Here is a 27,762-nt window from a genome sequence, read left to right on the forward strand (position 1 = left end):
TCAATAGCCTTTTTCTTCATTAAAATGAAGTAAAAAAGATAAATCATTTTGGATAGACTTTTGTTTTTATGCGGGAGTATGTCTAGAGCGACTGCTTTTGGTCGGAAGAGCTGGAACCGAAGTTTTAAACTCAAAAATGCCTTACAGAGGCCAGGCAGGTAATGGGAAGGCATAAAGCAGGCTGTTAAAATAGGGAGTGGTGGGAACTGGGAGCCTCTGGGGGTGAGTGGGTGGGGGGTCACCCAGGCTGGAAAGCATCTGTCCCTCACATCCAGCCAATGCTGCAGAATGGCAGTCGGACCCAGCGTGGCAAGACCTTTTGACATTTTGATAGATATCAGAAATTTTAAGTACGTTCATTCATTTTAATATTCTTTGCAGGATGTCGCCAAAGCCATATATGTTGCCTGCAGGTGGTTTGTGCATCACCAGAGGACGATCTCTACTTAGATTCTTGGGAGCCATCTGTTTTCTGCATATGTGAGTAAATTGATCCAGAAAGTTAGAAACAGACCAGGTTAAGAAGGAGGTATAGTGAATTAAAGACCTGCCCAATTTGGAGAAATGGTTTTCCGATGTACCCCCAAAGCGAAGCCGCATTAATCTCCTTGGATCATAGTGGCCATTTGTGTACTAGGCATCCTACTAAGGTAAGGGCGGTTTCCTACAGCACCTTGGGAAAGACTGCCTCCATTTTGCAGATGAGAAACCTGAGTCTTGGGGATACCCAAGGGGTTGAGCTCAGGGATTGAGCATCTGCCTTTGGCTCAGAGCGTGATTCCAGGGTCCTGGGATCAAGTCCCACATCCGGCTCCCCTCAGGGAGCCTGCTTCTCCCTCTGCCTATGTCTCTGCCTCTCTTTCTCTGTGTCTCTCATGAATAAATAAATAAAATCTTAAAAAAAAACCAAAAAACCCTGAGTCTTACAGTAGTAACTGCTCATGATCACATGATAGGATTTGAGCCTGAGACCCTGCAAGCTTTTATCTGTGCTCTTTATTGACCAATAGATGTGGCTTGGAGCTGAGGATGAGTATTTCTGAGCTTTAGAAAGGCATTTTATAGTTTTTGACCATATCCATGGAGGTGAAGTGGAACACAGGCAATTGGATGGTCAAATCCTAGACTCCCGAAGTGCATGAGGAAAGCAGGGACAAAGTTGGCCAATTTATCATTTTCCTGAGCAGCTCTCCACCTGTGCCTGAGGGAAGCTGGGATAAATTCTGCCACTCCCTATTGCTCTGTTCCACACCATTCCCTAGGGTTCCCCAGCAAGACTGAGCCTCTGGTTGCCTGTAGGAGCATCCCACCTGATACACTGAGAACTAGCATCTTTCCCTCCCCAATCTCACTACTTTTCCCTCTCATTTCAACTAGGCTTGTATAAGTCCTTGTCTTGGGGTTTGCTTCTGGGAGAACCCAAACCAAGACCCAAGGGAATCTCAGATATTCTTTGGTTGTTGCCAGCATTGGATTATCTTTGCTTCTGTTGAAGCTAATGAGGCCCCCAAGCCTTAGTCATCTGCATTTATCATACAAAGTCTTATGTTGTCCTAAGGGGCAGGTTATAACAGAAGAGAGCGCCAGTCTTAAACTTATGAAGAGAACAGTTCAAAAATGGGAAGGAAGGGGGGGAAGATATAAATCAAAAGGGTTTATTTGGTCACAGAAAAGACACTTGATTGCTGTGACCCCTGCCATGTTTCCATTGGCTAAAACTCGACTGATTGTCTACAGTGTAACATTGCCAGTGATAAGAGGCTCTTTACTTTCATCTTTCTGTTTAATTTCCTAACAACTTGAGAGGAAGAACTCTCTGGCACTGCAAATTACTTTGGATTGTAACAAAAAAGATCCAGAACCCTTTCTCTATTTCTTTTAATAGTCATTCAGGGACACAGTGTAATTGAATTAAGACACTTCCAAGAGGTGAATTATAGGATAATAATTCAGACCTTTCCATTTAATGGGAGCCGGCCTATGGCCTTGGGTCCACTAGATCTGAAGGGGTGAATTACTGCTCTATAACTCACAAAGTCCCACTTAAAGAGACCCTGGTTAAAGGGAATTAGCATCAACAACCAAGTCAGCAAAGGCAATCCGAGATCTAAGAGTAAGGGGTGCGGGGAACACAGAAATGAATTTGGAAACTTGGCTCCTCACTTCAAAGAAGTCAGATATCAGAGAATAATGTCAGACCCTCAGTGGAAAATGAATGGCCTCTCAGCCGAGTAGGCTCTGGGTATTTTCTGCCAATGGCCCTGCATGCATGTGTGGAAGTCTCGAACATTCCATCCTTTCAGATATAGTAAAATAACAAATCAGTCTTTAATGGTAGCCAGGACCCATGTGAGGTACTCAGCAGGTTCCTGCATCCTGGAGGCAGAATGGGCAGTGACAATCCAGGGCACCCCCATGTCCTTCTTCCCATCCCTCCTCTCCCCCCAGCATTTTTTTCACTGATGCCTGAAATGTTACCATTCGCAATTCCTTTATTTGGGTTAAACATTAATGTCCTGTTTCTTCTTTTTAAAGGAGTCAACACTATACATAAAGTAACTGTATGGCACTTAACTCAAAGACAGATATGAGTTCAAATCCACAACTGACAATCTGTGGCATTGTTTATCTCCTTTGGGTTTTAAGTTTCTCACCTGTAAGACAAGGATTATAGGGGACACCTGTGTGGTTTAGTGGTTGAGCACCTGCCTTCAGCTCAGGTCATGATCCCGGGGTCCTGGGATTGAGTTTTGCGTCTGGCCCCCCACGGGGGCCTGCTTCTCCCTCTGCCTGTGTCTCTGCCTCTCTCTCTGTGTGTCTCTCATAAATAAATAAACAAAACCTTAAAAAAAAAAAAAAAAGACGTACCTATGATGAAGATTAGGTCAAAGAACAGATCAAACACTTAGCAAAGTGCCAGGCAAGGGTAAGGCTTCGGCAAAGAATAAATATTATTGAAAAATATCCTTCAGAGAGTGATATGCATGCCAAGAGTCACATAACTGTGCTCTTCTTTCAAATTCCAGAATGTGAATATTGCTCCATGTAAGAAATAAAGGATGATCCATTCAATATAGTTCATAGATACCTTTTTCCTAAAAAAAAAAAAAAAAGATACCTTTTTCCTAATATGGCACCAAAATGGATAGTTTGCTACCTCTGAGGTAAATCTGTTAGAAATTTCTAAAAACCTAGAGAAAACCACGTCAGCTCCAGAGGTTCCCATGCAGTTTAGGTCAGTACCAGGTGACAGGACCTGACCCACTTTCATTCCCTCTCAGACCTTTTGCCTGTCATCTGCCAACCTTCAGCTATCTGTCCCAAACTTTTACCCAAAGATAAAAAGAGAAAGCTTATAATTCATTACAGTTCATTAAAATGAAAATAAAATTTATTTTGCATCAAAATGAAGAAAATACATTTATTATTAGCATATAAATGGTATTTTTAATGTCACTCTGCCTCAAAATCACTTACATTTTCAATGATCACAGCACACAAAATTAATTTTTGATAGCCTTTTGTGATTTGGCTGAAAATTCTTATTTCTTTTTGTGCTTTAAACAGCAAACTGTATCCACTGCTATTCATAGCAAATTTTAGATAATGAAGCAATTAAAAATACATGGATTTAAGATCTTATCTCATTTTTCCTTTGGCCTATTTCTGCTTCATTATTCATGAAGGGATATGTTTAATTCAGAGTTAGTAATTGCAGATATATCTAGTATAAATTGTGCCTCATATTCTTTACCCATTTCAATTTATTTTAGCAAATAGATCTCTATTTGAAAAAAGTAGTTGAGAGAGGGGAGAGTATGATAAAAATGCAGAAATTTGTGTGTGTGTGTGTGTGTGTGTGTGTGTGTGTGTGTTGATTGGCATATCCAAACCAGATCTCAAAAATGTTACCAAAGGATTTGCCAAGAGCTGAGCACTGTGCTGGACAATTACATATGGCATTTCAATCAATCCTAAGAGTAATCTTACACAGGAGGTACAATTAATACTCCTGTTTCTTAAGTATGGAAACCAAGGCTCAGAAAGTTTACAAAACTGGCTAGAAGTCACAGAGTTAGAAGTGACAGAGAACTGGGGTCACAACCTGGCTTGTCTGCCTCCAGGGCCTATATATCCAACACCCCATTATGCTGTTTCTTGTGACTTGGGGCTACATGCTCCGAACCTTGAAGCCACTGGTCAAAGGCTTTTGAAATCCTCTGCTGCTTCACCACATAGCATCCCCACTTCATCAAGTTGCTGGTCCAAGGAGCTTGCCACCTACTTGGTTCCCATGAACCCAAAATATATTTTAGGAATTTATCCTAGGGAAGTAACAGAACACATACAATGGTTTCTTGTAATGCAACTGGTCACAGGGCATGATCTACCAGTAAAAAAGAGAAAAAGAGAAAACAGGGAAGAAAAGAAAAGGAAAAGAAGTAGCCTAGAAAAATTCTATTATAGGTTAAATAAATTCTGAGGTGCTTATTTAGTGTTATACTCTGGAGCCATTAAAAATAATGATGAGAATCTAATTTCCTGGCATGCAGAAATGTTCCTGGTAGACTTCTAGGTAAAAACAGCAGGTGGATGAGACAGTATGTGCAGTGTGCTCCTATTTTTAGTAAACATAAGATACATGTACACACGTGTGTAAGAGGAGAGTGAGAATCTGGAACAGTGCTGTCCAAGGGAAAGTCACATATGTAATTTATTTTTAAAGATTTTTAAAATTTAGAGACAGAGCATGAGCAGGAAGGGCAGAGGGAAAGAGAAGCCTAAGCAGAGTCCGTGTAGAGCCGTCATGAGGCTCCATCTCATGACCCTGAGATCACCAGCTGAGATGAAACCAAGAGTCAGATGTTCAACTGTGCCACCCAGGCACCCCCACATATGTAATTTAAAATTTTCTAATAGCTGAATTAAAAAGTAAAGTGAGGGACCCCTAGGTTGCTCAGTCAGTTAAATGACTGACCGTTGGCTTTGGCTCAGGTCATGACCCAGGGTCGTGAGATTGGACCTCACATGGAGCTCCATGTGGGGACATGGAGTCTGCTTGCGACTCTCTCTTCCACGCTCTCTGCTCCTTCCCCCTGTTCTCTCTTTCAAATAAATAAATAAATCATAAAAGAATTAATAAAGTGAATCAGTGAAATTAACTTAATAATGTATTTCCTTTATCCCCAAATATCTAACATATGATCATTTCAACCCAACCAATCTAAAATTATTAATCAGATATTTTACCTTTTTTTTTTTCATAAAAATCTTTGGATTCTAGCCCAGATCATGAGTTCTCCTCCAGTATAACATTGTCCATGTGGTGCTTTTTCTGTGGTGGCAAAATATCACCCTAATTACTTAATTATACTTTGGGGTGATCATGTTGACACTGCTCCTGAAAAAGAGCACTTTAATTAAATGGAAAATGTCTTTGCTGATTCTTTTACTCTATCAACACATTGCATTAATCCCCCACTATGCACTCCATTCTAGATCCTGGTGTTGTAGGAAAGAACACAATAGGTAAGATCACCACCCTTACAAGACATGAGTTCTGGCAGTGGATACAGATTAAAAAAAAAAAAAACGTGAACAGAAAAATATTCAGTATGGCAGGTGTTGATGAGAGCTGCAGAGACAAAGGAGGAAAGCAAGACCAAGGTGGGCTTATGAGAAATGGTCAGAGAAGGTGTCTCCAATATGGTGACCTTGTACACAGATGTGATGGAAGGGACAGAACAATCCTGAAGCTATTTGAGGGATAGTCATCTGACAAGTGCAAAGGCTCTGGGGTAAGAATGAATTTGACATGACTGAGGGACCATGAGGGGCCACAGTGGCTGGAACAGAGCTTCTTCTACCATTTCTGGAAGTGTGAGGTAGAGGTTGAGTTAGGGGTCAAGTGGACTTGAGATATCTAATGGCAAATTTCGAGGTATTGGCATTGCTGTGTTAGAACCCCTCTTGGCCACCTCTAAGTGTTGATAATGACAGACATATTAAGGAACACCAGAAAAGGAAGCTGTGACTACTTGGGTCCACACAGTACAGAGAGAAGAGAACAGCCTTGAGATAGAGAATGTGAATGACCAGGAGAGTAAACGGGGGAGGGGAAATGTGGGAACTTGCAGGCAGACATGATCAAGAGGAACAGAAACCCTGATGATTCCACAAAAATCTTCGGAGGTTGTTAGACTCACAGGACTTGGGATGGCAGCGTAGGCCAAATATATTTAAAACTCAAAGGATGGGGTGACTCTACCCTACATCTGCCTGGACAAACTTAGGACACTAGGTATTTGGAGAATAATATTGTTTTAATTTGGTTTATTTTTAGTGGATGTGTCCTGTGGGTTTTTTAAAAATTATTTTTCTAAAGATTTTATTTATTTATTCATGAGAGATGCACAGAGAGAGGCAGAGATACAGGCAGAGGGAGAAGCAGGCTCCCTCTGGGGAGCCCGATATGGGACTCGATCCTGGGACTCCGGGATCACGCACTGAGCCAAAGACAGAGGCTCAACCACTGAGCCACCCAGGTGCCCTTGTCCTGTGGTTTAAACCTGATTTACAAACTCTGTGTGTGTGTGTGTGTGTGTGTGTGTGTGTTTAATGTACGCTTAATAATAGATTGGTGGGTGAAAAGCAAAAGTATGCCTCATGAATAGGCTTTTTCAAATAGTGCATTTCCTTGGCATACATGAGTGTTATTTGGGATAGAAGAAAGCTTGATTTATGGAAATCCTCCTTATGCTACAGAGATGCAGAATCAAGGGATGTTGGTTCTGCCGCCGCAGCATGCAAATGACCATTTCTAGCAATTCTTTAGAGTGCACGTTTTTCGAGAGCAGAGAAGGATGGTGTCCAAAAAATAGGTAGGATCTAGTGTGCATGCCAATTGTTCGTATCGCCAGAAAGCCAAGCCATCTGGATGTCCTCCTAATACACTCTCTCCTTCACCCAGAGTAAATCTCTGTCATCATGCGTAAGCGTTAGAACATAATCTCCGTGGTCCAGTCTTGGCTGGTCACTGACTGTCTTGGGAAGGTTACCATAAATCTCCTGAGTCTCAGTTTCCCCTCCTGGAAGGAGAGAATAATTATTAAAATGAGGTTAAGTATGGTTGAACTCGGGATCAAAGAGGGGAACGCTTAGCAGAAAATCTGGCCAATGGCAAACTTTTTTAAAAATTTTTTTTAGATTTTATGTATTTATTCATGAGAGACACAGAGAGAGAGAGAGAGGCAGAGACACAGGCAGAGGGAGAAACAGGCTCCCTGCAGGGAGCCCAATGCAGGACTCGATCCCGGGTCTCCAGGATCAGGCTCTGGGCCAAAGACAGAAAATCTCAACCACCGAGCCACCCAGTTGCCCCCAACAGCAAACTCTTAATAAAGGTTAATAATACAGAAATGCAAGCATCTAGAGCATCAGCAGAGAGCTACCTGTAGTTTATTTTGTTTCTTTTCCTTCTTTTTCCCCCTAGAGAAAAATGACAGGGATTCACTTTCCAAGAAATTACACTATGTTCAATGACTTCCCATCAAGAGTAAGCAATGTTCCATATCCTGCCATTGGTAAGTATCAAATGGGCCCATGTCAGACAAGGCATGGCTTTTAATCTCCCTTTATTTGCCATGTCACTTGTCAGTGACCTTGACTGTTGCCGGCTGCCTCGTGTTCTGCAGTTTACTGATAAGTGTGTTCACGGCTTTTGAAGTCATGTCTGCCGAAAACCACATCTGGTTCACCGACGTCTCAACAGACACACAATGAAATATAAAGGCTAAGTCTGCGGTGTACACGATCCGTGTCTGTTTCCCTAGAGGATTCCAGATGGAGCGAACTCCGCAGAGGCAGGGCCCTGACTGCCGGCGACTCTGGCGGGGAGGAGTGAGCAGGGGGTGTGAGCTGAGGCCTTTGCTGAACTGGGCAGGGTCCTGTGGTCTCAGACAAGGGAGAGGAGAGGGAGCTCCCATTTCAAGGGGCGGGGGGTGCTCTGCAGCAGCCCTCCCTCCCCATTTAGTCCACTGGGGACTTTTGTGCAGACCTAGGCTGAGATTTCTCAAACACAATGACCTTGCCCACCCTGGCTGTCTCACTTGGTAAACACAGTGTAGACACTGGGGTGGGGAGAAGTGCAGCGCTGCAGGGGTGGTATTTTATACCCCGTGAGGGCACAGGTGATGGTGTGTGACGTTGAAAGTCGGATGAAAACATCAGCTGTCATTTATTGAGCTTGTACTGTACGTTGGATGCTAGTCCTGATTGCTTTCCCTGCCGAGACACCATCCTGCGAGGTAGCTGTGGGCGACAGGATGTCCATTTTACGGATTTGGAAATTGAAACTCAAAGAGGTAAAGGAAGCACCTTGCCCAAAGGTGATCGGTCCTTAGAACTTCACATTTTTTTAAAAGAGTTTTTTGTTTTAATTTTATTTATTTATTCATGAGAGACACACACACACAGAGAGGCAGAGACACAGGCAGAGGGAGAAGCAGGCTCCATGCAGGAAGCCCAATGTGGGACTCGATCCGATCCCGGGTCTCCAGGATCAGGCCCTGGGCCGAAGGCGGTGCTAAACTGCTGAGCCACCCGGGCTGCCCCAGAACTTCAAATTTTTGACTGTATATCTCACTTATGATAAGTGTATGCTTAGCAGCTTAGGGGCAAGGTCCTAGGCTGGGTGCACACATGTTCGCTGCTGGACGCTGCCAATCCATTTTCTAAGGTCATTTTTATCAATCCAGGCAGTGGAGCCAGGTTTGAAGGTGAGTCTGATTCCTGCGCTCATGTTTTTTTTTTTTTTTTTTTTAAGATTTTATTTATTTATTCATGAGAAACACAGAGACGGGAGAGAGAGAGAGAGAGAGGCAGGGACACAGGCAGAGGGGGAAGCAGGCTCCATGCAGGGAGCCGACATGGGACTCGATCTCTGGGCTGAAGGCGGCACTAAACCTCTGAGCCGCCTGGGCTGCCCTGCGCTCATGTTTTTAATTAGTTGAAATATATCCCACCAGAGGGCCAGGTACAAATAAAGAGGACTTTCCAGGAAAACTTTGCTCCTGGCAAATAGAAGGTTTTGTAGGGGAGGCTGTTTTGTTTTGTAAACATTTGTATTAACATAAAGCAACGTGCATAAACCTCAAGAGAACAGCTCATTGAATTTGTATAAAGTGATTACTCCCAAGAGACCAGCGCCTGATCCAGGCATAGAACATTCCTAACACCCCCAACAGCTTTCCTCCAACTTCGGTCTTATTTAAGATTATCATTGCTCTCTTGATCCTTTGCATTTCCATATGCATTTTAGAATCCTGTAGTCCCTTCCCGCTGGGATTTTGAATGAGATTGTTCTGAATTTAAGAATTTTGTTAATTTGGTGTTTTTTTGTTTTGTTTTGTTTTTTGTTTTTGTTTTTTGTTTGTTTTCTCTCCTTCACTCAAAAGAATTCACTAGTAAAGTCGTTTGGGTTGGGAGTGTGTGTGTGTGTGTGTGTGTGTGTGTAGGAGGGATGGATTATAACTGTAGATACAGTTTCTTTATTAGCTAAAGGAGTGTTCAGATTTTCTGATGTTTCTCATGTCATTTTTGCTAAGTTGTTTTTAAAGAAATATTTGGATTTCATCTACATTTTTCAAATCTATTGGCTTCGGACTGTGCATGAAGGGATTACTTTATGTGATCGAAATAATTCTGAGCCTTGATTGTGGCAGTATTGACATGGGTGGGATGATGCATTTGTCAAGATTTATTTAACTGTGCGCTTAAAATGGGTACATTTTATGATTTCACCTATAATTTTGGAAAAGATTAAAAAGTCCAGTAAAATAAAATGTTGGTAGTAAAATGGGATGTGCAGAAGGCTTACACTGACATAACCACTTGGGGGAAACCACTTAGAAATATCTTTAAAAACTGAAAATGTATAGATGCCATCCCTTAAACCTTCCACGTCTAAGTATATGCTTTAGGGAAATTCTCCTGTATACGCTCAAGGAGATAGTACAGCATTTACTACAGCAATGTTTGTAAGAGAAAAAAAAAATGAAAAAAATGTTATCCTATTCAGAATGTAAGTGGCGGTAAATTCTCACAGTAGACTAGTATATCACTTTTAAACATAGTGATTTAGAACTACCCGTCTCCATCTCGATAAATCTTGCAAACAAATGATTTTTTTCTTAAGTTGCAGAAGGAACACCATAGTTGGTGCCATTTATCTCCATTTTTAGAAAGATCAGTGTTCTTCCCTCCTCACCCCACCCCCATTGTGTAAGAGATTGAGTTGGGCACAGGGAATGTAGAATAAAGAGGTCCTTGCAGGGAGCTGTGACCATATCTAACTACGCAGCTTCCAGGAATCTTCCCTAAGGGTGGCTGATAAACCTCCAGCTCTTCTGCTTCTCTTGCTCTTCCCCTTGGCCTTCTCTGTCAGGTTTCCGGGGGGCATAAACTGAGTATTCCCTCACTGCTCTTGGGGGCCAGAAGTCCTATCAGCATAGCTGTGCTCCCTCGGTGGCTCCAGGGGAGAATCTGTTCCATGCCTTTCTCCCAGCTTCTGGTGTCGCTGGCAGTCCTTGGAATTCCTTGGCTTACAGACACATCATTCCAATATCTGCCTCTGTCTTCCCATGACGTTCCTCCCTATGTGTCTAAATCTTTCCAGGATTTAGAGGACACTGGTCATATTGGACTAGGACCCACAGTAATGCGTCTTAACTTGATTAGGTTTGCAGAAACCTCATTTCCAAATCAGGTCACATTGACAGATCCTGGGGGTTAGGACATCAACATATCTTTTTGGTAGACACAGTTCAACTGACAACACCTTCTTCTCTTCTTTGCTGTATTTCATCTCTACCCCTTCTATCCCTTTCTATTGGCTGGAATATGGGTGTGAAGGCAGGAGCTAGAATGGCCATCTTGGACCAAGAAATAAATTTTAGAATGGAATCCATGCATGGAAGAGCTGTAAGGTAGAAGGAAGCTGGGTTCTTGAATCATAAAGAAGCCATAGCAGGTCTGGACTCTCTACCAAGACTTTTATATGAGAGAGATATAAATATCTATCTTTAAAGACCCTCCTTCCCCTCTTCCCGGGGCGCCTGGGTGGCTCAGTTGGTTAAACATCTGCCTTCGACTCAGGTCATGATCCTGGAGTTCTGAGATCAAGTCCCACATTTGGCTCCCTGCTCAATGGGGGAGCCTACTTCTCCCTCTCCCACTGCCTGCAGCTCCCCCTGCTTGTGTTCTCTTTCTGACAATTAAATAAATAAAATCTTAAAAAAGAAAACAGCAACACCTCTTCCCCTTCAGGGTTTTTTGTTGTGTGTGTGTGTGTTTTAAGATTTTGTTTGTCAGAGAGAGCACGAGCACAAGCAGAAGCCTGGGATCATGATCTGAACTGAAGGCAGATGCTTAACCAACTGAGCCACCCAGTTGTCCCTTAGGGTTTCTTTTCACTCGTGGCCAAACCTAATCTTAACACACACACACACACACACACACACACACAGAATCATAGGCATAACTTATTGGAACCTAAGTGGGAATGTACCAATTATGCAAACACAGAAAGAGAGAATAGAATGGGAAATGATCATCAATGAGAATATTAACTTCCTCTGTAATGTTTTACTTCTATTAACAGAAGATAAAGCAAATAGAGCAAATGTTTAAATAGCTAATGAACTCTAGAAAGTGGGGACCATTGTCACAAGTCGTGATAACTTTAGTTCTTGAATTATGAATTTTTAAAACATAGCCCCCTAAATCTGCCCCCTAAAACTAAGAAGACTCTATCCATACCTTTCACTTGAGTCACGTTGATTGACCTGGAATTCCCTGAACCCACTGGCTATTTTCTTACTTGTCTGAATACACTGTTTCCCCTCACTGATGTGCACTTCTGGCCTTTTTCACCAGGTTCACTCTTCTATGCCTTCCAGATCTCAGCTCTGAGCCATATAACAGGTGTCAGGGCAACTGAGGAGCCATTTAGAGAACCAACAAAAGTTAGGTTCCTACCTATCAGATTCCAGAATAAAAGCCCAAGTGGGTGATACATTTTTCATAATTATTCGAATGACAAAAGTAGTGCTTGATCATTGTACAGAACCCAAAGCCCAGCATTATAAGAGTATATAAAAGTAAAAAATTGAAACCCATCCTTTATCATCTCCATTGTGTCCTAGAGGCAACTCATTTGAATCAAGATTTAAATATTTTAAAAACCAAACTATAAAGCATTAGGTGAAATAACAGGAGAGTCTTTAAAAAATCTAATGGTAAGGAATGACTTTCTTAGGCAGAACAAAGGCAGAAACTTTAAATCACCAGACTTGTTTTTCTGTGAGAAAAACCATTTTCAAACTGCCGTGTGAGTGAAAAGATGGGAAAATATTTGTAACGTACACGATGGGCCAGAATGACGATATTCTTTGTATATAAAGAGATAGTTTGAATTAATGTAGAAGGAAAAGATGCAAGAAGGAAACTTGTTACACCGAAGCATTGTTGACATACAATATTAGCAAACAGGCAATTTTGAAAGGCCAAAGTAAGCAGAACTTGCATATTTAACAATACATGATAATACCTACCCATGGGGAGCCTGTGGGAGAAATTGGCAAGTTTGTGTAGCACCGATGGAATTGAAAATGAGCAAAACCTGTAGGGGAAAATCTGGCCCTGTATGTCAAAGCCTTAAAAAGATCTGTGATTTTTGACTCAGTGATTTCACTGTTTGGCATTCATTCTGAGAAAATAAAGGAGGGTATGTGCAAAAAATTAAGCTATAAACATTTACCACACGGTTGTTGATAGAAGCAAGGAAAATTGTAAACCGCCCAAATGTCCACATTGAGAGTCTTCATGAAGCCAATTATGGTACATTCATTTAACGGAATAATCTGAAGATGATTAAAGTGATTTACTCTCGGGGGAAGATGTTCACAATGTATCAAGTGAAAAATAAATGGATTTAAAAATAGCATGGATTGCATGGCCCAGCTTTTCAAAGAGGGTATGTACATACAGACAGACAAAAAACTAGGATACCCATCATTTGTGTGTGTTTGTGTGCATGTGGTTGTGTGTGAGAGGGAATTGTTTCAGAGTTGTGGGTTTTTTTTTTTAAGATTTTATTTATTTATTCATGAGAGACACAGAGAGAGAGGCAGAGACAGAGGCAGAAGGAGAAGCAGGCTCCCTGTAGGGAACCCGATGCGGGACTCGATCCTGGGACCCCGGGATCATGACCTGAGCCAAAGGCAGACGCTCAACCGCTGAGCCACTCTGCCCCTCAGAGTTGGTGCTTTTTATTTTCTATTTATTTATCTATATGTTTACAATGAGGAAAAAATGAAAACAAGTCTCAGGTGAAGCATTAGTTCCTTTGAGAAGATTCCCTGTCCCCCAGTCCTTGGAAGTGCGCCCCCTGTGCTTTCAGGGTGCATTCTCTGGGAGTGGGGGGCTGGCATGGTAGGCTAAGCTGAGACCCCATGCCTTCTGTCTTTCTTCACTAGACGGTAACTTTCTTCCAGCAAAAGCCCCGTATCTTGCTTCGTCACTGTGACCTGTTTGTATCTCATCCAGTGTTTGTGGAATCAGGTGAATTAAGAACAGCTTCTTGGGGATCCCTGGGTGGCTCAGCAGTTTAGCACCTGCCATCGGCCCAGGGTGTGATCCTGGAGTCCCGGGATCAAGTCCCCCATCAGGCTCCCTGCATGGAGCCTGCTTCTCCCTCTGACTGTGTCTCTGACTCTCTCTCTCTCTCTCTCTCTCTCTCTGTGTGTGTCTCTCATGAATAAATAAATAAAATCTTAATAAAAAAAAAAGCCTCTCATTCAATTTTTTTAAAGTCAAGGTTTTACTTGCCAGTGTTCCACGGCTTCATGACCAAGTTGTAAAAAATGAAAATCACGAATTATCTGAGCTGGCATGATTCATTTCTCCAAGCCCTGATTATGGGGCTCAAATAACTGAAGTTGAGAGAGATGCTGTGGCTTAGCCTATGGCACCCAGCAGGTTGGGGACCGGCCAGGACGGGACCTGGGCTCACTACTGTCCTTCTGGGGGCTCGTTCTCATAGCACTTTGCTCACAGCCCTGCAGATTGCCTGTTGTTTTCTGAAGAAATCAGACACACAGCCGGTTTCCAAAGGGGATGACATTTCTGGGTCGGGCTGGTGTGGGGCAGCGAGAAAGGAAGAACTCTGAGTATCAGTGTGAAACAGGAGTCACAGCTTGGTTTTAGGATGTCCCATCTTGTCCCCAAGCCCTGAAATCCAGAGTGTGTGTGTGTGTGTGTGTGTGTGTGTGTGTATCTTTGGGGAAGAAGATGCGAGAAAGCTTCCCAGCAGGCAGCATAGTGAACTCAGCCCCTCCAACCACCACCCCCAGATGCCGCCCCCAAGCCTGTTGCTTTCTTTTCTTCTAGTTATGCCTTGATGCTTTCCTTCCCAGCTCTAGAATTTGCTGGGTCATTGCACCTCTGTTTCCACCTCACTTCATCTGAATAGCCACAGTGTCAGTGAGTGAATTCAGACTCCCAGCTGGGGGCCCCAGAGAGTTTATTTCTGAAAATGGACCTGTCTCCACACTTAATGCAGTCTCTGGAAACCCAGCCTCTGAGCAAATGGCTAGAAAGTGAGTCGAGGCAACCAAGCAGCTGGCCCATACAGGTTTTCTGTATTAACACGTGTTCTCATTGTAAATCCTCACAACAACCCTGTGAGGACGCTGAAGCTACTGTCCCCATTTTACAGGTGAGAACGCTGAGGCTCGGAGAGGAGAAGAGACCTGCCTGGGGTTCTAGAACAGCGAGGGGCCGGGACAGGCTGGGAAGCCTAGTGTTCTGGTTGCGAGGAGGTGAAATACGCCCTCCCCTTTCTGACAGATCACATCCACAGTGAACTTCAAGGTGGCCAACTGGAAAAAGTGGCTTCGGTGTTTCTGTAACACTTAAGAGTAAGTTACTAGAACGGGATTGGCTCTTGGCCTAAGCCCACAAGGCCTGATGAGAAATTCACTGTCGCCTTTCGGGGTCCCTTACCCCATCTTGGGGTTATGCAAATGTCTTGGGACATGTGAGGTATTTAGAAAAGTAAAGCAAGGCTTGGTTTTGAGCTCCCTGAGGGCTCGTTGTTAATGGTGCTTTTTCAGCTGTGACAGGGTGCTGTGGACTCTGGCTCTGGGCCATTTGTTCGGGATGCTTTAGAGATGCCCCCCTCAGAGCATCTTCTCCAGCCACCATAGACTCAGCCACATTTGTCCACCCCGGTATTCTGGAGTCTTCCTTGCATTCACAAGTAGTCATCCCTGAGGCTTCCATCACTTGCAGTATCCTCAGTCCTAGTCTCGAGGACATACCATCCTAGAGTGAATGGATCATATCCTCTCTGTTGTAACTCCAGAACTCTCTATTCCCCTTGCTATTCCCCTCTGCTATTCCCCTCTGCTATTGACTTTTGGCACCCAAAGATCTGGGGCCCCAATGCCCTGCTCACCCTCTTAAGATGCAGATAGAATTATTTTTTTAAAAAAGATTTTATTTATTTATTCATGAGAGGCACACAGAGAGGCAGAGACATAGAGGGAGAAGCAGGCTCCATGCAGGGAGCCCAATGTGGGACTCAATCCCAGGACCCCAGGATCACCACCTGAGCCCAAGGCAGACACTCAATCACTGAGCCACCCAGGTGCCCCAGAGTAGAGGTAGAATTTTTATCATCCTCTCAATTATTATTATTTGTGTATGTCTCAAGGCATAGCTGGCATACAGTGAAATGCATGAGTTTGCAGCTTGGTGGACTTATGCGTAGGCATATGCCTTATTGTAACCATCGCCTGGGTCTGGCCATGAACCGTGAACCATGAACCAGATGAGATTTTTCTTCATCTCAGAAAAATCCCTCATGACCTTTTCTGCTTTGTCCCCCTACCCTTGGATGTAGCCCCTGTGTGACTTCAATCACTGTGGATTAGCTTTGTCTCTTTGCTATTTACATAAACTGAATCATACAGTAGACAGTCTTTTGTGTCTAGCTTCTGTTGCTCAACATAATGTTTTTTGGAAATCATCTGCGTGATACTTTCCCATATTTCATTCTATTTTATTTGATGATGAGTATTACATTGTATGAATATACCTCAATTATCTGTTTTCCTGATCACAGACATTTGCATTGTTTCTGGGTGAGACTATGTTGAATTAAGCTTCTATGAACCTTCTCGTACAAATCTTTTCGTGGACATATGTACTTGTTTCTCTTGAGTCTCATCCTAGGACTGGAACTGCAGGATCTTGGGGGTGGGAGTATGTTTAATTTTATTAGAAACTGCCAGATTATTTTCCAGAGTGACTGAAGTGTTTTGCACTCCCACCAGCAACGTGTGGGAGTTCCAGTTGCTCTACATTTTTTGCCAATACTTCTCTCCTTTTTTTTTTATTCTATCTCAGCTTGTGGGGAAGCAGAACACCCTTCACTTCTCCATGAGTTACCCCAAATTTTCAAATAAGGATTTTTCATTTCGACCCTGGATGTCTTCCACCTGTCATCTCTCCTTCCTGGTACTCTATCCCAAACCTTGACTTTCTTTAGGACTGCTTGGGAAGGAATAGAAATCAAGTAGCCATCCCTTGTGAAATTCAAAGTAAACTGTGTCATTGAAAACCAGGTACAAGAAGGGCTCAATTTGGATGCAGTCCAGAAGTCTAGGATTCTGGACTCAGATGGTCCTATTTTTTTTTACTGACTGTGTGGCATGAGACAGATCACCCTTTAATATCATTGAGCTTTGGATTCATTGACCATAAAATACAGACAGTGAAGATTAAATTTATAAAAGTATAAAAGGGAATTTCACAGACTAGGCACTTCTTGAATACATTTCACATTTTAGTTGACATCAGTCAGGATGGACTGGGTTGTGCTGCAATGACAAGTAGCTCCCAAATCTCCATGGCTTAGCACAGCAGAAGGTCACTTCGTATTCATGCTGTATGTCTAGTACTGGTTCTTGGAGTCCTCTCATCAGTCACTCAGGAACCTGGACACCCGGTTCCAAATAATAGCAGTGCATGCTCGTTCGTTCAACACAAGTATTGAGGAGAGTATTCCATGATACACACTGGAGATACAGAAACAAAAAGATCCTGTACTTGCTTCCGGGAGATCATAGTGTAAAAATACAACAACAGTAATAGTAACAGTAGCTACAGCAGCCAAACATTATTAGGGCAGAGATGGTATTAAGAGCTTACTTTATGCAGCAGGCAGTTTCATAGTCAAAAAAACTCAGGTGGGTGAAAATGGAACTTTGTTTTCCTGTAACCTAATTTAATTTCACTCTTAAGCATCCACTTCCAGCACCTTTTGTGTTAGAGAAGATGAAATTACTTCCTGCTTAAGAGTCAGTCTCTTTTGGATACTAGTCAGTTGACCCCAGCTTTTCCCTTGCATTCCTTTCTGTCCTCCTCATCAGGCATACCTGCAGTTCCTGGTGTGAAGTGAAGCCTCAGTATTGGGACATGCCAGATCGTGGAGAGAAGGACCATTATCTGTTGTCTCCACTTAGTTGTGCATCCCCTTTGCTTCTACTCAGTATTGGGACATGCCAGATCATGGAGAGAAGGACCATTATCTGTTGTCTCCACTTAGCTGTGCATCCCCTTTGCTTCTACTGATGCTCGCTGTGGTTCTGCAGTTGCCTCTGGTTTATCAGGTCCACACATCACATCCTCAACCCTCAACCAAGAGGATGTTTTTGGTTTCTTGATTCTCATAGATACTTCTGTGCCCTTCACAGGAGACTGAGAGCTCCCAGCTGCTTTCTGTATACCATACTGCCATAATCAGGATCTACAAGGCTGCCCTCGCTCCCATCCACTTAGTCCCCTTAGCCTTGGCTACCCTATGGCTTGAGCGCCATGTTGAACAAGGAGCTGCTCCATTAATCCTATGGTCTCCTCGGACACAAAAGCAATGGCTCTTCTGGTCTGGGATAAACTCACCTGTGGCTTCTTTCATCATTTTAGACCATATTTATTTTGTTTACCTAGAGTCAACATGTGTGATCCTAATGGTTTCAAATGACCTTGGCGGGGGGGGGGGGGGGGGACTCTTCAAAAGATAGGCCAATTGATGTTTAGATGAAGATGAAAAACAATCAATACTGCTTTGTAATATGGGTAATAATTGTGTAAGTTCAGAACTGAAATAGCAGAGGCCTGCAGCTGGAATCAATATGAATTAGGATTCTATGTCCATTCATCATTAAGGCTAATCAGTTGTTGGCTTTGAACAGAAGACTCATACCTTGATTAGAGCTGTCGGTGGTACGAAGTAAATTCAAATGTGTTTGTGCTCCACTAGTATGTTTGAATTTTAAATCACCTGAGAGCCTCGTGTGGCCTAAACTGGAATTTTTCTCATGTACGTTGGGAGGGAGTTAGAATAGTTAATCATTAAGTTCCCCTCTAGCTGTGAAGTATTCTCTTTGATAATAGGAAAGTAAACAGAAACTTAATTCATTCCTTTATGACTTCATTTTTTTCTGCATCAGGGAGGAGTAGCAGTCAGTGTTTGGTATTTAAGGAAAACATACATTTCTAATTCATCTATATGCAGTCATTGACGTTAAGAATGTGAGTCCAAAAGATACCTCCCTTAATAAGCAAGTGAGAATTTATGAGCTTGTACTCACCCACCTCACTACAATTATTTATTTTATATTAATGGCCTCTCTACCCAGTAGACTGTTCTAGGTCTATTAATTTTTTTTTTAATGGCATGTTTTGGATTTGGGGCAAGCCTTTAGGCTCTCAGCTCATTTGCAATTTCTCCATTGTCTATGAATGATCCGATTTACGTCAAGGGGAGGTAGTGGCTCATTTTGAACCTAATTTTGGCTCCCAATGGGATTCAGAGCATCTGAGCATGTCTTAGGGGCTGTCCATCAGGCATCTGTTTGAATGAGTTGGTTTTCATAGTGGGGATAGAATTGTAAGGGGCAATCGAGAAGATGGTTTACACATAAGGTACCTCAGGAGAACAATATGGGCATAAAGACTGCTGGCTTTAAACTGTGGAAGGAGCCTCGGTGTCCATCGAAAAATGAATGGATAAAGAAGATGTGGTTTATGTATACAATGGAATATTACTCAGCAATTAGAAACGACAAATACCCACCATTTGCTTCAACGTGGATGGAACTGGAGGGTATTATGCTGAGTGAAATAAGTCAATCGGAGAAGGACAAACAGTGTATGTTCTCATTCATTTGGGGAATATGAATAATAGTGAAAGGGAATATAAAGGAAGGGAAAAGAAATGTTGGGAAATATCAGGAAGGGAGACAGAACATAAAGACTCCTAACTCGGGGAAACGAACTAGGGGTGGTGGAAGGGGAGGAGGGCGGGTGTTGGAGGGGAATGGGTGACGGGCACTGAGGTGGACACTTGATGGGATGAGCACTGGGTGTTTTTCTGTATGTTGGTAAATTGAACACCAATAAAAATTAATTAAAAAAAAAAAAAAGACTGCTGGCTTTGAGGGCAGACATTCTTCATACCACTTCTTATCACTATGATTTTGGGACAGTTACTTAAATTTTGGGGCTTTGTTTGTATATCTATAAACAAATATGAGGACAATTACTACCAACCTCCTAAGGTTGTTTAGAAGGATTCAGTGTGGTTCAACATGCAAAAGGGCTCAGCGTACTGCCCTACATAGAGTAAGTGTTCAATAAACCTTATCTATGCTTGTAATATCTGCCCCTTACTGGCCCTTGTGAACTTGTTTCTGACTTTCCCTCATGGAGGGCTGTAGAGAAAAGGCCAAACAGCTCTTTTCACAAGAGACCATGCAAAATGTTAAGGTGGGTCCAGAGATCCTGGATTTTACATTTGACGTCCAGAGCCAGGGAAATATGATTCATCACTGATCATGACCCCATTTGTCCCTTGGGTTGATGAGCCTTAGGGGAACTCAGGGTGCATTTATATCTGCTTTTCCATATCTATACTTTTCCTTTTGTGCTTTTCAGATTCACAGAGCCACAGGCTAGCTAGAACATACCCTCAAGGAAAACTATTTCTCTACTCACAGAATACTCCTGATACCATGTGTGTGGGCATTTTTCCCACACCAAATTCTTGGACTCTTCAGACACCAACTGACTGTCTTAAATTAAATTCTTTATTTTTTTTTAAAGTAGGTAATATGGTAATACCTTTATTTAATTATTTTTAAAGTAAGCTCTATACACAACATGGGGCTTGAACTCACAACCCTGAGATCAAGGGTCACATTCTCTACTGATTGAGCCAGCCAGGTGCCCTACAATTCATTTCTGATGCTAACAACCCAGAGTCACAGCAAATCCCAAGGTTAAAGGGTCGGTCCCACAGGCTGCCCCCCCGCAACTCAGATACTGGTTATCAGTCCCGGGGTATCATCTGTGCTTCTGACTAGTTGGCTAGGATCCAGAGGTTTCTATAACCCCCTTCTACATATAATGGCTCACAGAGCTCAGGGGAACACTTTATTTAATGTTTACTGGTTTATACCAAAGGATATTCTAAAGGATACAGATGGCAGTCAGATGAAGAGGTACATGGGGTGAAGTCTGAAAAAGTCCTGAAAAATACTAGCTTCTATCCCTGAGGAGTAGATGTACACTTCCTTCTTGGCATGTGGATGTGTTCAACTTGGAAGCTCTCTGAACTCCATTGCTTAGGCATTTTTATCGAGGTTTTACCACATAGGCATGATTGATCATTTACTCAGTCTCCTTGGATGGATGGGGGGGGTGGGGCTGAAAGGTTCAAGCCTGGTCCGTCTGGTGACCATCCCATTTAGGATCCCAATGAGAGTTACCTCATTAGAACAAAGGACACTCCCATGGCCAGGAAATTCTAAGGGATTTAGGAACTCTGGTCAGGAGCTGGAGGCAGAGACCAAACACATATTTTTCATTATGTCACACACCCCTGCACACGCTTGCATAATAATAAAGCTAACATTTGTGAGCATGTACTGTATGTCAGGCACAATGCCGTATGCTGAGACATGAATATCTCACTGAATCCTCCAGTAATGTGTTGAGATGGATTATCACTTTATAGATGAGGTTATGGAGGTTCAGGGAGGTGAAGTCATTACCCGAGATCACACTGCCAATACATGAGATATCTGGACTCAAATCTTGCCTGCCCAGAGCACCCGAATGTAGCCACCCCATTATCAACATTGTCTCACCGCCTTCAAAGTCTGTAACTTTTCACCAATGAGTTCTGTTTCTTCAGTGAATTGAATCCCTACGTGGGATTAATGTCTCAATTTCAACTCCAAATGTTGTCGCTGCATAGACTGGGGCTGCTCAGATCATTCACACAAACACATCCAGCGAGAAAGCATCAGAGAAACTCTGCCCTGCAGCTCCGTCCTTCCCTTCCTTGACTCCACGTGAGTGGGGATTTGCAAAAGATGTTCCCATGCACCTGCTGACACCCCTCATTTTTAATCAAGACATCCTCTTCTGCTACCCAGCTCTGACACTGTGCATATGCAGCTCTGTCTGGTATCCAGACAACAGCGCTTTTCTGTATTAGCCAATTACCCTTCACTGAAGGTTCCGGTATCCTTGTACCCACAGACAACGTTCCCAGGAAAGGACGCCCTTTTCCCAGAGTCCAGACAGTGGTGGATTGCCGCCATGATGCTGTGTGTTCACCTACACTAGGCGGATTTTCCTCTCCCACTGGGGAAGAAGGGATCTCATTCTTGCAGATGCACTAATGATGTGTAATTATCATTGCCGCCAGCCTTCTACACATCTGGGCTAATGGCTCCAGCTTCCATGATAATTCTCCTATTTTACCCAGTTCTGTACTTAAATGGTTCTGTGCTGCCCCTAGTAGCAGTAACAGTTGGCTTCTAGGTAAATTTAAATATCCTAGATGATACACCTGGCTTATAATGTGTGATGATAATAGCAGTCACCATACAAGTTTCAATCAAATCTTTACTCACAGGAGGGAGATACTGTTGGTTGAATATATCATTCGGTTTTGTTGAAACTTGAAGTCATCTTAAAACAGCCCTGCCTGACAGAAATACTAGCGTCAGGAATTCATGAGCAATTGGACCCCAAGGTCAAGAAGAGGGAATGTGGAGTCCAAGCCAGGCTTGTTTGTCACAGCAGAGTGGGGCTTTGGGAGTTATTAAGCAGGCATCGGGAAAAGCAGAGGAGATAATGTTCTTTTGATGCAAGTGATTTTTCATGATGCAAAATGCTCTTTGGAGTCCATATGGGGTAGTTTCCACCCATTTCATATGTGGGAGATCTGCATCTAAATCGTCAGGCTCAGGTATGATGGAAATATCACTGCTTATTTTCCTTACTTTAGCTCATCTTCCAAATTCTCAAACTGTAAAGTTGGGAAACACACACACACACACACACACACACACAATCTCTCTCTCTCTCACACACACACAACTTTTCAGTCAATTTTGAGCTTTCCTGTCCCTCGAGTATATTTAATATTTGTCGAGTTGAGTACTTATAGGGGCCCCACTGCTGAGATTCACATGATCTGTGGACCTTCTGCTTCTGTTTTGAGCTTGGTGGCCAGGGGCCTCTGAGCCTGGGCCTAGCTTCTAGGGGTGTTCCTTCTAGTTTGTTCTGAGCTCATATTTGCCTGAGTGCTGGTCCTATCCAGAGCCAACATTCCTACTCTTCAAGAGACCCTCATTCTCCATCTTCACCCTGCCCTTTTCTGTCTGGAGTGAACCCCTCACTCTCTCTGCCAGTTTCTCCCTCCCCTGAATCTGATAAATCCAGCCCATTTTAAACTTACACGGAATATGAAAAAATTCACTGGCTGAAAAGCCTGCACCATTCTGCTTGGCAAAAATCCCTGAAATCTCTTTGGGATGGAAGATCAGACATACAGCAAAGAAATCATGGATTAATAATTCAAAAAAATTATTGCCACAGGTAGAAGAAGACAAAACCAAACCATTAATTTTCTCTACACTTTCTCTTGCTGCAGTGAGTATATTACATGGCTCAGAATCTATGATAATTGGGATAAGGATCACAGAGCCGCATTCCATTTTTTAATTGGATCATTAGCACTTCTTCAACTTTCTTATCTCATGGGTATCCACCCTGCCTTTTATAGTTGAGGTGGTTTTCTCCTCCCGCCCCATCCCTTAGATCTTAATTTTGCAAATAAGGACTGAGAAGTGGCATTAAAATCAGCCTCATTATCCTGGTTCAGTTTGGCACTGTATTCCTCTCTCAGTCTTTATTACTAGAGTCTCTGATTCTTTAAGCTCGTTTGCATAATTCCTAACATCCTGGGTTTATCCAGGAGGCCTTTTGATGAAGAAATGAAGATCTCTATACCAGAGGGCTCTTCATTAAGACACAGTGGCACATGGCACCTAGGAATGAACCTACAGAGTCTTCTGTAGGCCCCTGGATTTGAGTCCTGATTAGCCACTTGCTGTGTGACCCTCAGAAAGTTGCTTAAGTGCTCTGGGCCTCAGTGTCTCCACTTGTGAAAATGAAGGATATGTGGCAGTGGCATAGACCCAATAGCGCATGTTTTAAGATTTGCCAATGTCATTTAATCCGTGGAAAGCACTTACAGCAACAGTGCCCAGAGCAGACTCCTGCAATATTATCCTCATCCTGTTCCCTTTGTTAATGTAAACATACCTACAGAAGAGTGCCTGAATCATGAGGGTAAAACTCAATGAATTTTCAAAAAGTGACACATCTGCATAAGCAGCACCCAGACCACCAAAGCATTAGCAGAATTCCAGAAGCATTTTCATGTTTCCTTTTCACCACTAACTGCTTTTCCCTGAACGGGTAACCATTATCCTGGCTTCTAACAACCATAGGTCCATTTTTGCCTGTTTTTGAACTTTATATAAGTGGAGTCACATGAGATGCACTATTTTTATCTGATGTATTTTGCTTAATTTTTTTGTGAGATTCATTCTCCATCTTAGTGGGTCAAAATAATTCATTTTTCATTGCCCCGTAGTGCTCCACTTTGCGAATATGCCACATCACATTGAAATTTCCAATTTTTTGGCTATGAAGTATAGCCATGCTATAGTGCATATTTTTTTAAATAGAATTTGCATATATATGAGATCTATAATTTAGCATGAAACAGCTGAGTCATAGGGTATAGATCTGTTCAACTTCAGCAGACACTGCCAAAAAGTTTTCTGAAGTGGCTGTAACGCTTTATACTCCCTCCCATAGTGTAGATAACTTTCAATTGCTCCACACCCTTACCATGTTTGATATCACTCATTCTTTTTCCTTTCAGCCAATCTGGTAGAGATACAGTAATATCACCTTGTATTTTATCCACCAGATATCTGATATTTTATTTCATTTTTCCAGCTTTTCATTCTAAATAATTTCAAGCTTATAGACACGTTGCAAGAATAGTACAAATTTTGTATACTCTTCAAACGTTATTTGCCAACTGTTTTTTTCCCCCAGTTACATTGGAAGTAATTGACATACAATACTATAAAAGTTTAAGCCGTACAGCATGATGATTTGATTTACGTAGATCGTACCACAGTAGGTCCACCTGGCATCCATCTTTTCATACAGATGCAACAAAAAGAAAAGCAAGAAAAAAAAAAAGAGTTCACCTTGTGGGTGAAAACTCTTAGAATTTACTCTTAACAACTTTCCTATAAATCCTACAACAGTATTAGCTATAGTCCTCCTGTTGGCCATCACAGCTCTAGTGCGTAGGATAAGAGGAAGTTTGTGCCTTTTGACTCTATTCCTCCCATTGTCCCTCCACCTCCCGCCTTTGGTAACAGTAAGTCTGATCTGTTTTTTTTAAGAATTCAGTTTGTTTTTGTATTTTAGATTCCACATAGAAGTGAGATCATCCAGTATTTGTCTTACCAACTGTTAATAATTTCCCACATTTGCTTTATTTGGTTTTTTAACAATAAGATAAATTTCATGATCATGCCCCATTTACCACAATACGCTTCAGACTGTGTTTGCCAAGAACCATCTCTTCAATAACCACAGCATAGTAATCAAAATCAGAAAAACTCAACATTCGTCAATATAATTATCTAATCTATAGATAATTTATCTAAAAATTTACAAATGTTCTAATAACACCCTTCAGGGCATATTTTTTCAGGCTCAGGATTCAATCCAGGATCATGCATTGCCTTTGGTTTTCTTGTATCTCTAGTCTCTTTGAATCTGGAATGCTTCCTCAGTCTTTGTCTTTTAGGCTATTGACATGTTTGGAAAAACGTAAGAAGGTCCATAAATTTGGGTTCATTGATGCCTCCTGATCAGATTCAGGTTTTACATTTTTGTCAGATCATTATATGAGTGAGGTTGTGTCCATCTCAGTGATTGTTCAGTGAGTGTATGATGTCAGTTTGTTCTATTTCTACTGGTGTTACCTTTGATCACTTGATTAAAGTGATGTGTGCCAGCTTTCTCCATTATAGAATTACTTTCACATCTTTGTAATTAATAAATAGTTTTAGGGCATATACTCAGAGGCTGTGCAAGTCTCCTGTACCTCATCGCACTCTCTCCCACTCCTATGAGCATCTATTGATGATTCATGCCTGGATCAGTTAATACTATGATGGTGGCAAATGGTAATTTCCTAGTTATGTTATTTCTTCTTCGTTAATTAGTTTGCATTCTACAGTCAGTGCTTTCCCTTCCTTCCGTTAATTAATTGATTGTCACAATGGAGAAATAAGGTCATTAGATTAACAGGTACGACACTACGACATGTACTAGGATTGCACATGTAACAAAGGAAGGTTTCCCCAAAGAAATAATATTTGGGACCTAACAGGTGACTGAGAGAGAACCAGAGAGCAGGTGTAGAGGCTGGGAGTTTAAAGAGAGCCTTAGAGAAGTTCAGCTGGCTGGAGTGTAGCAGGTGAGCAGAAGTGGATTGAGAGGCTGGGACATAAGCCTCAGGATTGATTCATTTATTAAATTGCATTTCCCTATTTGGAAGGCCTTTCTCACCAGGCTTGTCCCTGTGAGGCCTACCTGTATTCAAATCCCACCTGTTTATATTCTCTCTCGCTTTTTAACAAATAATCACCCAACCTAATGGCTCAAGCCTACAATGATTTATTGATTTATTTTATTTTATTATATTTTATTAATCTATTTATTTTTTTAAAGATTTTATTTATTTATTCATGAGAGAGAGAGAGAGGCAGAGACACAGGCGGAGGGAGAAGCAGGCTCCACGCAGGGAGCCTGATGTGGGACTCGATCCCGGGACTCCAGGATCAGGCCCTGGGCTGAAGGCAGGCGCTAAACCGCTGAGCAACCCAGGGATCCCCCGTACAACGATTTATTATTTTTCATACCTCTGTGGGTTCAGAACTGGGGCGGTGTTCAGCGTGGTGATTCTTTGGCTCCATGTGGCATTGGTTGACATCTCTCCCTCAGCTGCTTTGTTGGTGGCCTGGGCTGGGGTTGAAGGTTTAGGAAGCTTCCTTCACATTTCTGCGGCCCTGGTGCTCCTTTACCTGACTGACCTCTTATCATTCAGCAGTCTAGTCTGATCATCGTTATGTCATGGTGGCTGCTTCTAAGACTAAAAGTGGAAGCTGCCAGGCCTCCTGAGGGCTAGTTCCACAAATGACACAGTATCAGTTCTGCTTTCATTTTATTGAGAAATCGCTAGGCCAGCCTAGATTTCACTGGGAGAAGGTACGGCTTTCATCTCTTGATGGGTGGAGCAGCACGTACATACAAGGAGGGGAAGGAATTGGCCATCTTTGGAGACTATCATGCCATCACCTCCAGGAAGTCTTTCCTGATGTCTCCAGACCTCTTCCCTACCAAGATACAGCAACTATTGTTTTGGGCCTTAGTTAGGCTCATCTTACACAGTGCCTTATTCTACCTCCACAATCCTCCAAGCATCAATATTTGAGCTTCCCTAATTCCTAAAGTAGACCCTAATTTATTTGAGGACAGTAATTAATAAATTTGGGTAATAATAATGGCATGCCATTTATTGAGTGCCAATCATGTGCCAGGCCTAATCTTGACACGTTACATAAATTACCTAATTATATTGATTGAGGAAGATATAACTATCTCTATGTAATTTTTTCTCTGTAATTTATGTTTTTAGCTTTTATTTTAATTCCAGTTAGTTTACATTCAGTGTTCTATTCCTTTCAGGTGTACAATATAGTGATTCAGCACTTTTGTACATCACCCAGGGCTCATCACAACCAGTATGCTCCTTAATCCCCATCACCTATTATACCCATCCCCTACCTGCCTCCCCTTTGGTAACCATCATTGTGTTCTCTGTAGTGAAGAGTCTGTTTCTTGGTTTCTCTCTCTCTCTCTCTCTCTCTTTTTCCCCTTTACTTATTGTTTTGTTTCTTACATTCCATATGGTGAAATCATATGGTATTTGTCTTTCTCTGACTTATTTCACTTAGCGAAATACTCTCAAGTTCCATCCGTGTTAGCTAGATTCCATTCTTTTTGATGGCTTAGTAATATTACAGTATATATATATCTGTATCTATATCTATATACACCACATCTTCTTTATTCATTCATCTAGCCACGGATACTTGGGCTGCTTCCCTATCGTGGCTATTGTAAACAATGCTGCTATAAACATAGGGGTGCATGTATCATTTTGAATGGATGGTCTTG

General features: G+C 42.2%; 2 long non-coding RNA genes across 2 annotated transcripts in view; one reads left to right on the forward strand and one right to left on the reverse strand.

Annotated features, from left to right (window-relative positions):
* The first annotated feature begins 391 nt into the window (after positions 1-391).
* LOC140598312 (uncharacterized) overlaps positions 392-27,762 on the forward strand; it is an 84,031-nt gene continuing 56,660 nt past the window's right edge. Inside the window, exons 1-2 of the long non-coding RNA XR_012000633.1 lie at positions 392-480; positions 7,493-7,583. This is a non-coding gene — a long non-coding RNA (uncharacterized lncRNA). The remainder of the gene's footprint in view (positions 481-7,492; positions 7,584-27,762) is intronic.
* Positions 15,542-26,670, reverse strand: LOC140598309 (uncharacterized). The gene is made up of 2 exons (XR_012000630.1): positions 26,445-26,670; positions 15,542-17,141 (listed from the first exon to the last, which is right to left on the reverse strand). It is a non-coding gene; the product is annotated as an uncharacterized lncRNA (long non-coding RNA).

Source organism: Vulpes vulpes, chromosome 3 (assembly GCF_048418805.1).
Source record: "Vulpes vulpes isolate BD-2025 chromosome 3, VulVul3, whole genome shotgun sequence".
Lineage (NCBI taxonomy): Eukaryota > Metazoa > Chordata > Mammalia > Carnivora > Canidae > Vulpes > Vulpes vulpes.